The sequence below is a fragment of the Diabrotica undecimpunctata genome, chromosome 2 (genome assembly GCF_040954645.1).
Source record: "Diabrotica undecimpunctata isolate CICGRU chromosome 2, icDiaUnde3, whole genome shotgun sequence".
Taxonomy (NCBI): Eukaryota; Metazoa; Arthropoda; class Insecta; order Coleoptera; family Chrysomelidae; genus Diabrotica; species Diabrotica undecimpunctata.
This window is the reverse complement of record NC_092804.1, coordinates 166,759,312-166,775,285: the sequence shown is the minus strand read 5'-3', so window position 1 is coordinate 166,775,285 and position 15,974 is coordinate 166,759,312. Positions and strand designations below refer to the sequence as shown.

The 15,974-nt window shown below is 32.0% G+C and overlaps 3 non-coding genes across 3 annotated transcripts; all 3 read left to right on the top strand.

Moving 5' to 3' along the window:
• Positions 1 to 216: 216 nt before the first annotated feature.
• Positions 217 to 289, top strand: TRNAR-CCU (transfer RNA arginine (anticodon CCU)). Its single transcript has one exon. It is a non-coding gene; the product is annotated as a tRNA-Arg (tRNA).
• A 5,022-nt stretch (positions 290 to 5,311) lies between these two features.
• TRNAR-CCU (transfer RNA arginine (anticodon CCU)) lies at positions 5,312 to 5,384 on the top strand. The gene has a single exon. It is a non-coding gene; the product is annotated as a tRNA-Arg (tRNA).
• Positions 5,385 to 6,874: 1,490 nt separating this feature from the next.
• TRNAR-CCU (transfer RNA arginine (anticodon CCU)) lies at positions 6,875 to 6,947 on the top strand. The gene has a single exon. It is a non-coding gene; the product is annotated as a tRNA-Arg (tRNA).
• The last annotated feature ends 9,027 nt before the right edge of the window (positions 6,948 to 15,974 follow it).

Sequence of the window (15,974 nt, the reverse complement as noted above, 5' to 3'; positions counted from 1 at the left end):
TTCTAACATTTACTTTGATTTTTCTAATCTGTAATGAATTTTTCTGGTTTTTTAGGCATCCTTTAAAATTAATTATTTTAATTTTATATATCACTGTATCTATATTTTGTAAACTTTAACCAAAATTTCTCTGTACTCAAAATATTTAAAAACTTTTTTTTTACTACTAACATAAGGATGCTATACTGATAGCATGCTATAAAAAATTATAGTATCGCCCCTGTGGCCTAATGGATAAGGCATCGGCCTCCTAAGCCGGGGACTGTGGGTTCGAGTCCCACCAGGGGTAATTGAAATTTTTTGTTTTTTTTTTTTTATAAAGAATTTATTAAATAAAAATTAGATACCTATTTTGAGTTTTAATAAGAGAATAAACCTTATATATCAGTTATATTTATATGCAGACAATGCTATTAATGGTGAGAGAAGATTCTCAACGTATTTAAAAAAGGGTAAGAAAAACTAGTCTGAAGATTTTTATTCTAGTTAGACAAAGTTTTTTATTTAACAAGAATAGATCGTATTAGTTTAATAAAAAAGGTTTAAACAGTAGTTAAGAAAATCAAAATAAAAGATATGTTTCAGCCATTCTATTTTTGATGAAAAAACATGGTAAATAGCATGAATAATTTACAGTAAAACATATTTAAAAGCTTAATTAATAGATTGAATGGTTTGACAAAAGCAGAGGATACGATATAAATATACCTATTGAAGGGAAGTGTAAATTAGCTTTTTTCGTCGACCGTCCATTTATGATCAATTTTAAAACCCTCAAAATCGTTGAGTAATGACCCCTATTAATAAATGATTTTCTATTAATGAACGATTTTATTATAGGCAACACAACATACATTGCTTGCATAAATTAATTAAACGCTCTGTGATTGGCAGTGACCTGTGGTGTAGGCAACCAAACATATACCTATTTATATTCAAACTAAAAAATTAATTTATAATGAAGTAGCCGCTGTTAGTACTATCTGTCATTGTATGTCATTATTTACTTTATTGTTTAAAATTCTGTGTATTTGAAAAATCAAAGGATGGATATTGACGTAGAGTTTAATTTAACTCCACCAGAAGTTAACTTCTTCTATCACAGAATTTACAGAGGTCCAAGAAGACTTAAATATAAATTTGTCAAAATGCTATACAGCAGATAATCATTTATCAACATCTTCCTTTAATTTCAGTAATTGCACCATTTCGAATATTATTGTTTACTATAATAAAACTACCACTAAGGAAAATTTGAATAAAGTCAATGAAAGCTGAAAAAATTGTTGTTTATCGTTAAGTAAATAAATATTTAAACTAAGATATCTTTATTTCTAAAAAGTACGGTCGACGTAAAAGTTTTGTAACGAACTCGTGAATTAAAATGGCTATTAACAATCTCGAACATTAACGCGCTCGCTTCGCTCACGTGTTAAAATATCTCAATTGTTAATCGCCCTTATTAATACACTTGTTGGTTAAATAAGTATTACAAAATCTAACAACATGGTGCAGCACAGATCTCAACAAATCAGTGAATTACTTCCTTGAATTTCTAAGCTAAGAAATTATAGTTTTTCAATATCGCGCTGGCCTTTATCTTTTTTTTAAATTTTAGTCTTGGTCGTAGTGATGCTGATTACTTTATATTCTTGTTCTTTGTTCATTTTTCGCAATCCTTCTTCATTTTTAATAGAAGAGGAGAAGAAGGAGAATAAATAGCATCGTAATAGCCTTGTATTTAATTATATTCTTTTATCTATATTGGTTAGTAGCTTAGTTAGGTCTAAGAGTGTTTCTTAGTGGTCTCTAGGCTTTGAATTTTGGTGTTACAAAATAATTCTACGAATGTCATGGATTCAAAGAATGTCAAATGTGGGAGTAACTACAAGGATCGGAAATGAAGAAGAAATAATATTAACTCTCAAAAGAAGAAAATTTAAATACTCAGGATATGTCATCAGAGAATAAAAATACTTATTATTACAATTAATTATGCAAGACGAAGCATATCGTGGCTTATGAACCTAAAGTGGGTGATCGACGTGCGAGCCATAATACCGCGGTTTTAAGAACGACGGTTTTACTCGCGGCTCGTTGGTGCTGATCGACTAGCGAGCAAAACAGTCATTGTCCACCGTCCACAGCTAACATGTCGTGTTCAACTGAAAGTGAAGTTTTATGTTACTTCGCTACGAAATTACAAAAAAAAGCGGAGACGCCCTAGACGTTGGGTATTTAAAAGTTTAACATATGCGGTAAGTCGAGTTGTTTTGTTTTTGTATTCTGGAGATGTACATTTCCATAAACAAACACAGTCTCGTAAACAATATATAAATTCTAATAAAAAGTCGTAGCTGAGATTTCGCATATCCATGTTTAAAAACTGATATTTTCACTTCAACGGTCTTTGAAAACTGCCGGTTTTGCTCGCCAGTAGTGATACACGCTAGAGGTGTGCTTATTAGTTCTTTTAGACGAACTAGTTCAAGAGAACTATTTCACAAAAATGAACTAGTTCAGTGAACTAGTTCGCGAAAGAACTATTTGTAGGACCGAAATCGAAATCCAACCCTAACATACCTGGTTGCCAGATGTCTCGTCTTATCATCACACAAGCTCGGCGCCGGCCGCGCGTTTTCTTCGGTTTTCAGTCAGTCTTTCACTCTTTCACTACCGTACAAGTAGTTCGGGTTCGGAACCATTTCTTTCGATTGTATGTTTAGGTTTAAATGTTTTAAATTTATTTCTCAAATGTTTGCAAATAACATTTTTTTTTATTTGCAAAAAATTATTAAGATTTGTTTTTTATTAACCGTTTTAAATATAAATATGGTTCACGTATGATTTATTTTTATATTTACGTATATTTAATCTCATAGGTATCTATATTAGGTTATTTCTAAAAGAAACTTACAAAAAAAAATCAGTGAATTTTCTAGGAACATTAAATAACACATTTTCATTCTCACTTTTACATAAAATTATATTTTATGTAGATGCATCAATCATTTTAACCACAACTTAAAATTGTTATTTCAATATTACAATACGAGAAACAACACAGCATGTCAACGTTCAGGCCAATGTATGGGCATAAGATCCCAACCATTATGATATTAAGATAAAGACTGTTTATGTTATTGTCACGTTCATAAGAATTATGATCTGTTATCTGAGGCTAATCGGCATTTCTTTTTTTAAACTAGTCAGTCCATCCCATTAACAAAATAATAAATATATGATCTCATTCATTCATTATTTTCTTCTTTAAAAGTTGAGACACAATTTATAATGCAAATCGTTCGCAGTGAACTAGTTCTATGAAAATTAATGAACTAGTTCAATTAGTTCAGTTGAAAGAATCGTTCATTTGAACTATTTCGATGGTGAACTACACATCTCTAATACACGCGCGGTTTTAAATGACGAGCCAAGTAAAAAATAAAACAAACTGACGAGCCGCGAGCCAGGCTCGTAGGTATATAAAACCGCGGTATTGCAATGATACACTGACGAGCTTTACCGACGAGCCACAAAACCGCCGTTTTACTCGCCTGTCGATCATGGCCTTAAGAGAATGATTTGAATGCAGTAGTGCAGAAGTATTAAGAAGGGCAGTCATTTACAATATTTTTCAACCTTCGATAGAATATGGAACTTAAAAAAGATATACATTAAACAATATGGGAGACAAAACACAACTCGAAGTCGTTTTAGTATTTTTGCCTCATCTTAGTTCATTAACTATTTGTATTTTAAATTTCTGGTTTCAATATAAATGCGCTGATTCTCTTATCCTGTTCATAAAAAAAAAATCGATTTGCCAAGAAACTGTATACCGTACAAAAAAAAGTTTCAAATAAAAAATGTAGCTGAGATAATTTTAAACAACATTGTATATAATCATTTTTTCTGTATAATAGACCGTTCTCTTAGAAACAACTCTTAAAGCGATCGTTAAATTGGCATGTCACTTTCTCTCGCGAATTCAATGATTAATAAAATGTGTATCAGCTCGACGGTAAAAATTCGATATCTTTTGATTCAAGTGACTTATCGCCAAAAATCAAGATGCGTTTTAAAGGTAAATAGCTTAGGTTTCGTATGCAGTTTTTGTATTTTGCCGCAAATAAACTCAGATTTTATACAGGTGTTGAATAAATAAACGTGCCGCGATTTTTGCCATTTTTGTGATTCCCTGATTCTGTGATTCTTTTATTAACTGGCCACTATAAAGTTTAGATTACTAGAGCCTAAGCTATAGCATGAAATTTTAGTTTTACGTTTTGGCAACAAATGTCAGACATTTGAAGTATGCCTAAAAAACGCTGGATTTATATTCACACAACAGACGATCTAAAACATTTAAAACTTTTTTTTTTAATTACACTAGTACGGTTTTCAAAAGAACAAAAATTCTGAAATTAACTATACTCAAAACCGTCTTCTTAAATGCATTTCCCGTGACGTGTGATCGTTTGTAATATAAAACAATAAATTCTGCGTTTTTGATTCATATTTTAAATGCCTCATATTTGTTACCACAACTTAAAATTAAAATTTCATGTCATCGGTTTTAAAGATTTATCTCTGAAAATGAAAATTTTACTACAACTGGTCAATGAAAGTGATCAATTCTATTGATCAAACGAGAATCGTAAAAAATGGCAAAAATCGGGCCACGTTAATTAATTACCTTTGTAAAAACTGAGTTTATTCTGGGCCAAATTCAAAAACTTAATACAAAAGCTACACTCTTTGCCTTTAAAACGCATCTTGTTTTTTGTCGATAGGACATTTGGATCAAAAGATATCGAATTTTTACCGTCGAGGTGATACAAATTTTATTGAACATTGATTTCGCGCGCGGAACTGACATGCAAAATTGACAGTCGCTTCAAATCGCTAATACAACGATTCATTCTACACAACAAATACTTTTTTAATCATTTTTGTTTAAAATTATTATCTCATCCACATTTTTTATTAAAAACATTTTTTTCTACAGTGTACAGATTTTTGGTAAATCGGTTTTATTGCGTTTTTCCACCTTTGTGGGGCGTTTTAGGGGGAAGGTCAGGGGTAAAAGTGGTAAATTTTTTTGCATCTTTTTTGTGATCCCAAAATTAATATTCTCTGCAAAATTCAGCCAATTTCTAATTGTCTAACAATACAAGTTAAATTTCTTCAAATTTATTTATGCTTCAGATAATTTTTTTTTTCATTTTTACCCTGTATATAGATTCATAAAAGGAATCTGTCGTTAAACAAAATGTGGTCCTGTGCATCTGGTCAAAATATTTCCGAAGCCCCTGTGGCCTAATGGATAAGGCATCGGCCTCCTAAGCCGGGGACTGTGGGTTCGAGTCCCACCAGGGGTAAATGTAATTTTTGTTTTTCCTTACAATGTATTCTAAAAAATTAAATTGCTTCAATACTTTATAATAAATGTATATTAAGTGTGTAAACAATTTGGTCATGTTGAGATAAAAAATGTTTAATTTTTGATAAGAACATTGCCCTTATCGCGAGCATAGGAAGTTTAAACGCTAAAATAACAGTAGTTTAAATATTGTCGAATTTATATTAATAAGAAAACTATTAAGTATTAAGTTTTATGATGTGATTCAGATTCACACAATTTTTTAAATTTTTATATTAGATGTTAACAGTGGAAGTTGCACTAAATTGGTTACGTATGGAGAGATATAGTGATATTAGGATAAACTATATAGTTCAATATCATTTTCTTGGATTGTTCTTAGTATGAAGAATATATTGTCTGTCGCGGGATAACTATCAATTTTATTCTCAAAATAATCTGTTATATAATATTAATATAGCAAAAAATTGTATACAACAAATAATTGATCTTGAGTTCTGGGATTTATTTTTATGTTCTTATATTGGCTATATCGTACCAACAGGCCATTCCTTCGTATTCTGTTCTTCTATCTATACTGCGGCATTGTGTAAAAAATTCTTCCATTTTTTAATAATTTGGCTGTGATTCCAACTGTACCTGGGGCTTTGTTATTTTTTAGTTTCACTATTTTCGGTACCCACCACTTTTTCATATCTGCGTTTTTTAAAATACTCTTGTACTGTAGATATAGTACGTACATTGTCTCATGTAAAATGTGGTATAACGATTTTTTACGGTATAACGATTAGCGGTTTTATAAACGATTTTAGTTACCTGTATGCGTCCAATTCACAGGATCCCCTACGCTTAAAATTGGGAATGACACTTTAAGAATAATATAGATTTTTCAAATTAGAGATAGTGCAAGCACTCCTGACCACGGCGCAGTAGACGAAATTTGGTTTAGTCCCCACTTCCATGCGAAACGCATTGTACTTATGCACTGTATAATTCCACTTACAATTTACAATAGAACCTTTCTTCCTTTACGTGAATTTGACTCCGCCTTCGCGCAGCTCCATGGTCAGTAGTGTTTGAACTATCTTTAACAATGTATTACTCTTCAATTAGACCAAAATATTTAAGTTCCATCACACAAAACCGATTTTTTCTTGTACATACCTCGAAAGTTTCTTAAACAAAATGAAGCGTTTTTCAGGCATTTTTAAGGAAACAATTTATTGCTAGCCTGCTTGCCAGTTTTAAAATACTGTCGGAGTAATAACGAGCGATACTGATATCTATGTTAGACCAAGTACTTCAAATCAAAGAATTATTCATCTCTCTTTTTTTTTACTTTACGTTGAGAGTTAATGGTTTTTCAATTTGTTCTCTTGTCACGGCTAACGTCTGGTTATAATAAAATTATATAATATATTACACTTCGCTATTTTTGATTTAAAGGCTATTTGGTTGATGTATTAGCCTGTAAAAAAAATAATCATCGCCCCTGTGGCCTAATGGATAAGGCATCGGCCTCCTAAGCCGGGGACTGTGGGTTCGAGTCCCACCAGGGGTAAACGTGTATTTTGGATATAGCACAGTTATTTAAGCATTAATGTTTAAATGTGTAGCAAGTTTATTATAATTTGTAGCTGCGTTTTTTTAAACATCGATAGGAACAGTCTTAAACATTATAAATTTTAAATATGGTAGAATAAAAATATTTTATTTCCCATATTTTATTTTTAATAACTCTATAATACTAGAAACGAACATCTTTCATATTAGCAATGCGCAGTACCGGTATGACTGAAATACCGATGAAATGAATTCATAAAACTTAGCGAAAACAATCACAGATCATTCGAAATCAATTCAATAAGGCAAACACTCTTCTAAAACGGCTACCACAAAACCAAAATCAATAGGAACATTCAAAAACATCTAAACCCCATTCTATCCAAGAAAAAAACCTTACCGCCTGATCAACCCAAAATATTTCTACCTTTTATTAAAGATCAAGATAAGATCAGTGACACTCTTAATCCTCTGAACATCTTCACTACTCACTCCAACTTGTCAAATCTCGTCAGATTCGTAAAAGACCAAATCCCCAATGAAGATCATGGTGTCTACGAGATACCTTGTTTCAGTTGCCCACCTACATACGTAGGACAGACAAACCGACGAATCCATAACCTTATTTACAAACATTATATATCTGTAAAACATTCCGATACTACTTCATAGCTCAACATCATATTCAGACAGGCCACAAAATAGATTTCGAAAAAGCAACTCGCTCAGTAAAATCGAGAATTATTTGTGAAGCCATCGAAATTGAAAAACGGCCAACAGCTTAAACAGGTGCGATGACGCTAAAAGACTACCGGCAACATCCTGCTTAGACCGTCTTCGTGCATACTGAGAGTATAAAAGCAGTTACACATGGTAAAACCGGTATTCACTCGACACTGAGGAGTATTCAGATTGTGACCAAAGTGCCGTTTGTCGGTTCCTGTATTTCTACAGAACAAAATACTGGCACGTCACGAGTGAGGGGAGTAGGCAGATTGAGACCCCGAACTCGAACGGAATCATATCCCTCTTGATAAAAGCTCCAAAATGGGTGCCGAAACGTCGACTTTTAAATTATCAACGCGGTTATTCCCAAGAACTTAACAGCTTTCGACATCCACTTTAATGTCTTCTTCAGGGCTTCCAAGTTCTCAGTCTCCCGAGCCCCCAAACACTACTATTCAGATCGCTACGGCTGCGTCATGGTTGCTATAATTAGATTGGAATTTAATATAAAAGCTACTCTAGTGAAATTATTGCCAGGCAATCAGAAAAAAATCAAGTTTTGTTAGTTTCTATAGTGTGGACGCACCTCATAATATGACTAGAACCTTGGTTTGAAACGTTGAAAGAATGCATCCCAACGCTGTTCGAAATGCGCCTACTAGTATAATGTAGTAGTACCTTTTCAAAAACTGGTTTATTTATCATTATTCTCTTTGCCTTTATTCTAATATGGCGTCAGCTTCTGCCAAATTCTTGATTTAATAAACTGTCAAAGTACTATTTCCATCAGTTTTTGATATTTCTTTTTTAATGCAGTAATTTATTAGTTCCATCTTGGATACACCTAATCTGATGTATCCGATACCCAAAAATTGAATAAGAAAATATCTAGCTTTCTTTGGTCTATGTTTGGCTAATATATTATAAATCTTTGCTTCACTCTTTCTAATATCAAGTCGATTGTATAGATTTAAATAGATTTCAGTAGCTTTTGCTACTACTCCTTTTTCTTCCTCTTTGGCGAACATTTAGTTTTAAAGACCTGTGTCTAATCTATGTTCTTGCCACTGTTTATATAATTTTCCCTTCTCCTTTATTTCTTATTGAATTTCGTTTGATCACAACAAAATCTCTTAATTCTCAAACGTCTTTCTTGTAATAGTAGTCCGATTATTAGAATAGTGGTATCTCTAATAATTCCTTTGTAATTAGGACTGAAGATGAATGTAATGAAGGTCCTAAATACAATTAGAAAAAATTGTATTAGGACTTTCATTATCAAGCTATTTTTTCCTCGTTTCTCAGCTTTTAACATTAATCCTCTTGTGTTTCTTTGGAGACATCTCCGATATTTTGGTTTCGATTCCCTTTTTACATCCATATCCAGGACAAGCAACTTATGTTTTTTATTTCTTACTTTTAAAGTTATAATGGCCTTGATGATTGCCAATCGCTGTAATGGTACACAAAAAATTCCTACCTTTATACTTTCCTGAATTTTTTAACTATCAACTATTTTTTTATTATTTAAAAACAAGTGGCTCTGGTAAAGCACAAAACTCAGTTAAGCTACACTCTCTCCGTCCGTAAAGCAGGAAACCTGATTGTAATAGAAGGGCATTTGAAGATCGGTCAACAGGACCAAGTGAAAGATAAGTGCAATTCACTAGCTTCTTGTAGGATCAAAATGGACCAGGAACAAACCAACGATAAGGCTCAGCAGGCACCAAAAAATCAAGGGAAGGAGTATGAGCGGCTAAGCGAAAAAAGGTTTAAGTACATTTTGAAGTAGGGTATTCATCCAGATTCGACTTTAGACACAAACATACAACGTAGAGACACACAATATCTTCCAGGACGATGTGTTTATGAGACAAAACAATAATACTACATTTACTACGTTTTATTGTGGATCGCCTGCCCTAATTGATTGAGGAATGAGAATAACAATAACTGAATCACTATTAGTTATGTATAATATCTCTACAATACATATAATCATTTGTTGTTTTCTTCCCCACGCAACTCTGTATACATATTTATTTCTTTTACAAAACCGTCATGCCAAAAAGAAGGCGTATAACTTATTTCCTGTACACTTTCAAGTCCTGTTTTTCCAAATCTATCGTTGACAGCTAAAACTTTTGAACATTCCACTTATTTTTACGTCTTGATAATATCAAAGAAACTAACAAATTTTTCATCTTCAGTGTAAACAACGTCTTAGGAGAGATTTTAAATCTCGATTACTCTATAATTATTGTTCACAGAACCGAACTCAAAGATTTTTCTATTTAATATAGAAACACAACTCGAATATCGTAGATCTGAGGGAATTTAGCCCTCTATGTATGTATTTTCTATACTAAAAGCACTCTTCATTTGAGTTTAGCACATATGTGAATAGAATAGAATAGAGTAGAATATAATAAAAATATGCTTTATTGTCACTGAAAATTGTACAATGTTATCAAAAAAAAAAGCTTTCTAAAAGTGAGAAAAATAACAATAACAATTTAAAATTTACTGAAATTATATAAATCGTCAATATCACAAAATAAAAAAAAAATAAAATACACATCTATTGCAAAATTCAACATACAAACAAACTTTTTGCATGTGATACCCAAAATTATAGAGAATGCTTTAATTACTTGTACGTAAACGTACTGTAATTGTTTAGTTAGTCGTTCTTCTGAAACTTTTCCATTGAATAACATAGTCTTTCAGATTGGTAGACTTTTGTATAATTTTTTTGCCAAATATAATATAGATTTCTTTACTAACTCAGTGGACGGGATAGTCAAAAATACATCAAAGGTTGAATTTCTGGTGAAGTAGTCATGCTTAGGTCTTGCTGGAAGAACATGTAAGTGTTTACAAATTAAGCAAATAGTTTCTAAGATATATAAAGAAAGAAGAGTTAAAATCCCATGATTTTTGAAGTAGCTTGTGAAATATGTTATTCTACTGAGGCCAAAAAGATACCGTATTGCTTTTTTATGGTAATTTAAAAATAATATCAGATTGGGCAGCTGTACTAGAACCCCAAAAGGAAGACCATATCTAAGATGAGACTTGGACAAAGCAAAGAAAAAAAGGTTATTTTGGAAAATATTAAATTGATTTTCTTCGAAACAGATCTTATTGCATAGTAGGCTGAGGTTAGTTTCTTACTTAACAAATCGATACGAAGGAACCATTTAAGGTTGTTGTTTATAAAAATACCAAGAAGTTTTACAGAATCAACGATACTGATCTGGTGTTATTAAGAGGCAAGTATAATGCTGTCTATCCACGTTAAAAGAGAGTACATTAGAGTCAGACCAGGTTTTTATTTTAAGTAGACCAGAGGTTATAGTTGCATGAAGACTTGCAATATTAGAGTTCTTCCAGGTGATACTGGTATCGCCGAAAAAAGAAAAATTTTTCCATCGATTTTTAAGTTAGTGATGTCATTTTTAAAGATAAGGAAAAGTAGAGGACCCAATACTGAACCTTGTGGTACTCTACATACAATGCTTTTGTGACTAGAGTCAGTATCATTTGCTCTAACTAGTTGTTTCCTATTCCTCAAGTAAGATTAAAACCAATTCACAGAAATACTTCGAATTAAGTAGAAATTTAGTTTTTTTATCAAAATGTCGTGTTTTACACAATCAAAATCTTTGGTATAATCAAAACAGTCATGTAGTAGAGAAAACATAGCATCACTGGTACATTTATTAGATAAAAAGCCGAACTGACTTTGTGATAAAATGTTGTTTTCAACGAGAAAGGACATAAGTCGGGCTTTTATAAGTCTCAATAATTTTGGATAGGGCCGGTAGTAAGGCAATAGGTCTGTAGTTGCAGACATTTGATTTTTCACCATCCTTATGAAGAGGAATAATAATGGCTGTATTTAGGCACTCTGGAAATATACCTTTTTCAAAGGAATCATTAATCAGTGAGGCCAGGACTTCCAACACATTTTTTGGGAGATTTAAGAAAATTTTTATACATAGTCCATCAGAACTACAGGAAGATTTGCATTTTATACTACTGATTGTTTGGATCAGTTCAGATTTATCAACTGGTCTCATAAAGAATGAATTCAAGACATTTTTTGAATTGGGGAGATAGGAAAAATGGATTTTGTTGTAGCAAAATTTTTGATGTTCCATTTTTACTCACATTAACGAAGTATTCAATTAGATTTTCAGAGTTTGGAAGAGAAAATGTTTGAACTGTGTTAGTTTTATTGCGAACATCGTTTATTATGTACCAAGTTTTTCTTGCAACATTTTTAGAGCTTTCCAGACGATTTTGATAGTATATTTTTTTAGCTGTTTTGATAAGTCTTAGATAGGCTCCTCTGTACTTGGAGATATATTCAGTGAAAAAGACGTTGATAGTAAATTTCTTGATGTACAGTTGTGAACGCATATTCTGGGCTGATATGCGGATACCTTTGGTAGTCCAGGGTTTGTAACGTTTCGACTTAATTGTAATTAAAAAAAAAATGCCTTATTGAAAATACAGACAAGCCTATCTAAAAAATCACTGAAATTATTGTACACGTTTCACACAGTGTGAGGCAGTAAAATTTCCTTATCTCTAGATATGAGCAAATGTTGATTTGTTGAAGAAGATTGTTGATTTGTTGATTGTTTTCGAGAACATTATAAAAAAATGAATGAATTACATTTTCTACTTTAATTTTAAATTAAGTTTAAACATCAGAATAATAAACTATGACAGCTAGAAAAATTTTGGAGAAAGAATTATTCACATACATGAACAAACGCATTTAAATGTTATGTAATTTTACTTCAGATTATGACAAATATTATGAATATTTTTATTAACTTACTCTATGTTGGGCAAGCTATTTACTTGGATCTATAAAGACACAGTTCACTGAATTAAGTTCTAAAAAAAATTCGTTATAATACACAGTGTTCCAAGATGTACCAAAGATAAAAATATTTTTCAAAATACCAATTTCTTAATTTTTTTTGATGAGACTACCAACTTTTTACCTACATTTTTATCATTAACACAAATTTTAAACAGTTTGTATAAAACTTAAAGATTTCGCTTCAAACTTAGTCCTATCCTGTACTTAAACATCTTTTTGATTTACCATTCTGAAATCTGAAAACTTTATATAACAGATTATCTGTTGGTTTATTTCTAGAAATGTTTTCTACTCAAATTATAGTTTATTCCCTTTCTTGATTAATCGGGGTCATAAATATACGGAGATTAAATGTTGTCGGTAAGCAAGGAATCTGTTATTTAGACAAATTGTGTGATTTGTCAAATCGCTATAAATATCATACACTGAGAGTATATTTTCAAATTTTTATCGGAGCTTTACTACTGCTGCAAAACGGAGATTAACACAGTTGATTAAATATAAAAATACTCAGCATTACAGTAGTTTGTAATGTATAAGGAGAGACAAATATACTACCGTAAAACCCATATATACGGTTAAGAGGAAACTACTTCAAATAATATTTTCTGATCATTATCCAATACTACGACAGATTGTTCATATAAAATTGGCAACAGTTTAATTTCAACCTTTTCATAAACATTAGCGTGGTTAGAGTGTCGTGATAATGGACTAGTTTTGATTTCGACGAAAAGTCCAGATCGTCTTCGTCAATAAAATTATGTTTTGCACCTGCAAGTATTAGAATTTATTTTTTCTTTTCTTTGAACTCTGAAAGACTTTGTACTCCCGTCCTGCCAAATTCGATTAATTACGACTTTAGTACAAGTTCACATTACATCTAAATAAATAAATGGGGAATATGATTTTGTCAATGCTATAATTTCATATAAACAAAAGACAAATAAAGCAAGTAAAAAAGATTATTAATGGAATTAGTGAAAGGAAAGAAAAGAGAGCGAAAATAAGGACCGTTTTTAAGACAGCTAAGTTGTCTTCTACGAGACAATCTAGTCTTCTTTTATACCAATTATAAATTTCTTAGCCAGGATATTTTGCGTCGTCCTGGGTTTCTCTTCCCTTGTATCTTCCCTTGCATAATTAGTCTAAGTAATACGTACTTCTCGCCCCTCATTATATGACCCAGATATTAAATCTTTCTAGTCTGTAGCACTACATCTCAAAGGAGTTTAATTTTTTGATTTTAGAGTGTTTTATTGTCCACGCTTCCATGCCGTATAGTAAAGTAGAAAAAACGTAACAACGTAGCATTCTTGTACGGATCTTTAGTTTAAGCTTACGGTTGCAAAGTAAGTTCTTCATAAATACAATTAATTACAAATAAATAAATGAGGCATATGATTTTCTAAAAGTAATAATTTTATATCAACAAAAGACAAATAGAGCAAGCGACAAAGGTAAATAAGACTGGGATTAAATTAAAGTAACTCACTGGAATAAGTGAAAGGATAGCAAAAAGAGCAACGATAAGGACAGTTTTTAACACAGCTAAGTTGTATATACAGCCTAGACTTCTTTTATACCAACGATCAATTCTATTCTATAGCATATCCACAAACAAGATGTAAAGAACATATAAAGAGGATAAATGAAAATCAGCTGACTGCAAAAATGCTAAATTACCAACCAAAAGGAAGAAATGCACACGTAAAACGTCTCTTGAAAAGAAATTTATTGCCAAAGCAGGCAACAAATGCCTGAACCCTGGAACGAAGAACAGAAAGAAAAAGACAAAGAATGTATTAGTAGTTAATACGTGATCACAATAAAACTTAGAATTTTACTGATCTAAAGTATTCTAAACAAATATATTATACGCTACTGTGTATCCTTTCTGGTACTCCGATAGATGTATGATTTTTTATAAATGACGATCAATTAATTTCAACACCTTAAGTGTCCCCTCCTTTGGATCTTTCTAACCACTCGCTTATTACTGCTCTCATTAAATTTAGTTGCAATACCGCTTTGCAAAACTAATTTCGTAACGTACGTCACTACTAATTTTTTTTATGTAAATTCAGTTTTATCCCAGTTAATCCAGTTTTAACCCAGTCAATGTGTGACTCTTTTCTTTATACTGCAATTAAAACAATTCTGATCATACAACCGAACGGCAACTATACAGAAATCGACTAAAACCGTGGATTAACATCTCAGCTACACATTTAACTTGACATAAGCGCAAGCTTTGGCGAATATTATAAACGTACTGGTTCCCTTGATGATTTTTTCGCTTACTGTAATTTTTTTAACCAAGTCAAACAAGCTTTGCTAAAGTTAAGAACAGAATTTAGAGAATCTATCATTGCAAATGGTAATAGTAAAACAGTTTATCGGTACATTCGCACATCTTTATCTTTTTATGTTCTCCGAATAACGAATCTTCGGAGTGTTTATCGTTATTATTTTCTGAGGTTTTTACAGATGAACCTAACGATACCATTTCTCAATATAGTGTGCCATTTATGGAAACTATGCAATAATACCTGTATCACCTGGATTAGACGGAGTCACCTCCTTTTTTCTCAAACAATGTGCAGAATCTGTAGCCATCCCTATATCCCTCATAGTAAATGCTTCTTTTAATTAAGGTTTTATCCACTCGTCCTAGAAATTGGCTTCGGTTCCTACTCTATTAAAGACAAGAAATAAACTTGATTGCAAAAATTATCGTCCAATTAGCCTAGTTCCTATTTTAGGCAAGGTCATGGAATCGTTTATTTAAGAAGCTGTGTCTGAGTTTCTTCTTCAAGAAAATATCATTCCTCACTAACAGCATGGCTTTATCAAACGTCGTTTAACGATCACAAACTTACTTTATTATGTAAATGATTGATCATCATCTTTTAACAATCGGCATCCTGTCGATGTAGTCGACTTCTCCAAAAGCTTTCGACTATGTTCCAAAACGTCGATTACTAGCTGAATTGGGTCACCATGGTATTAGCGGAAAGTTAAAAATTTGGATTCAAGATTTTCTATCTAAATATCTATAAGACATCACTTAAACTCAGTAACCTCTCGCAACAGTCTCGGAGTGATAATTAATAGTGACTTAAATTAATCTGGTCATAGTGTCGGTGTGTAAACGTGAAAACTCGAAACTGTTTTTGATCCGTAAATGTCTTACACGTATGTATATCTCTAACCTCCTTAATAAACTTTACTCAATATACGTTAGAGCCCGGCAAACTCAAGAGCTATTTTTGAGTTTGCCGGGCCAGTGTGAAATCCAGATTTTAGTCGCAATAAAATTCTATTTGAAAAATGTTCAGCTTTTCAAAAAAGCCACAAGACTGGCATACTACCGTGTAAGACCTAATAATAAAG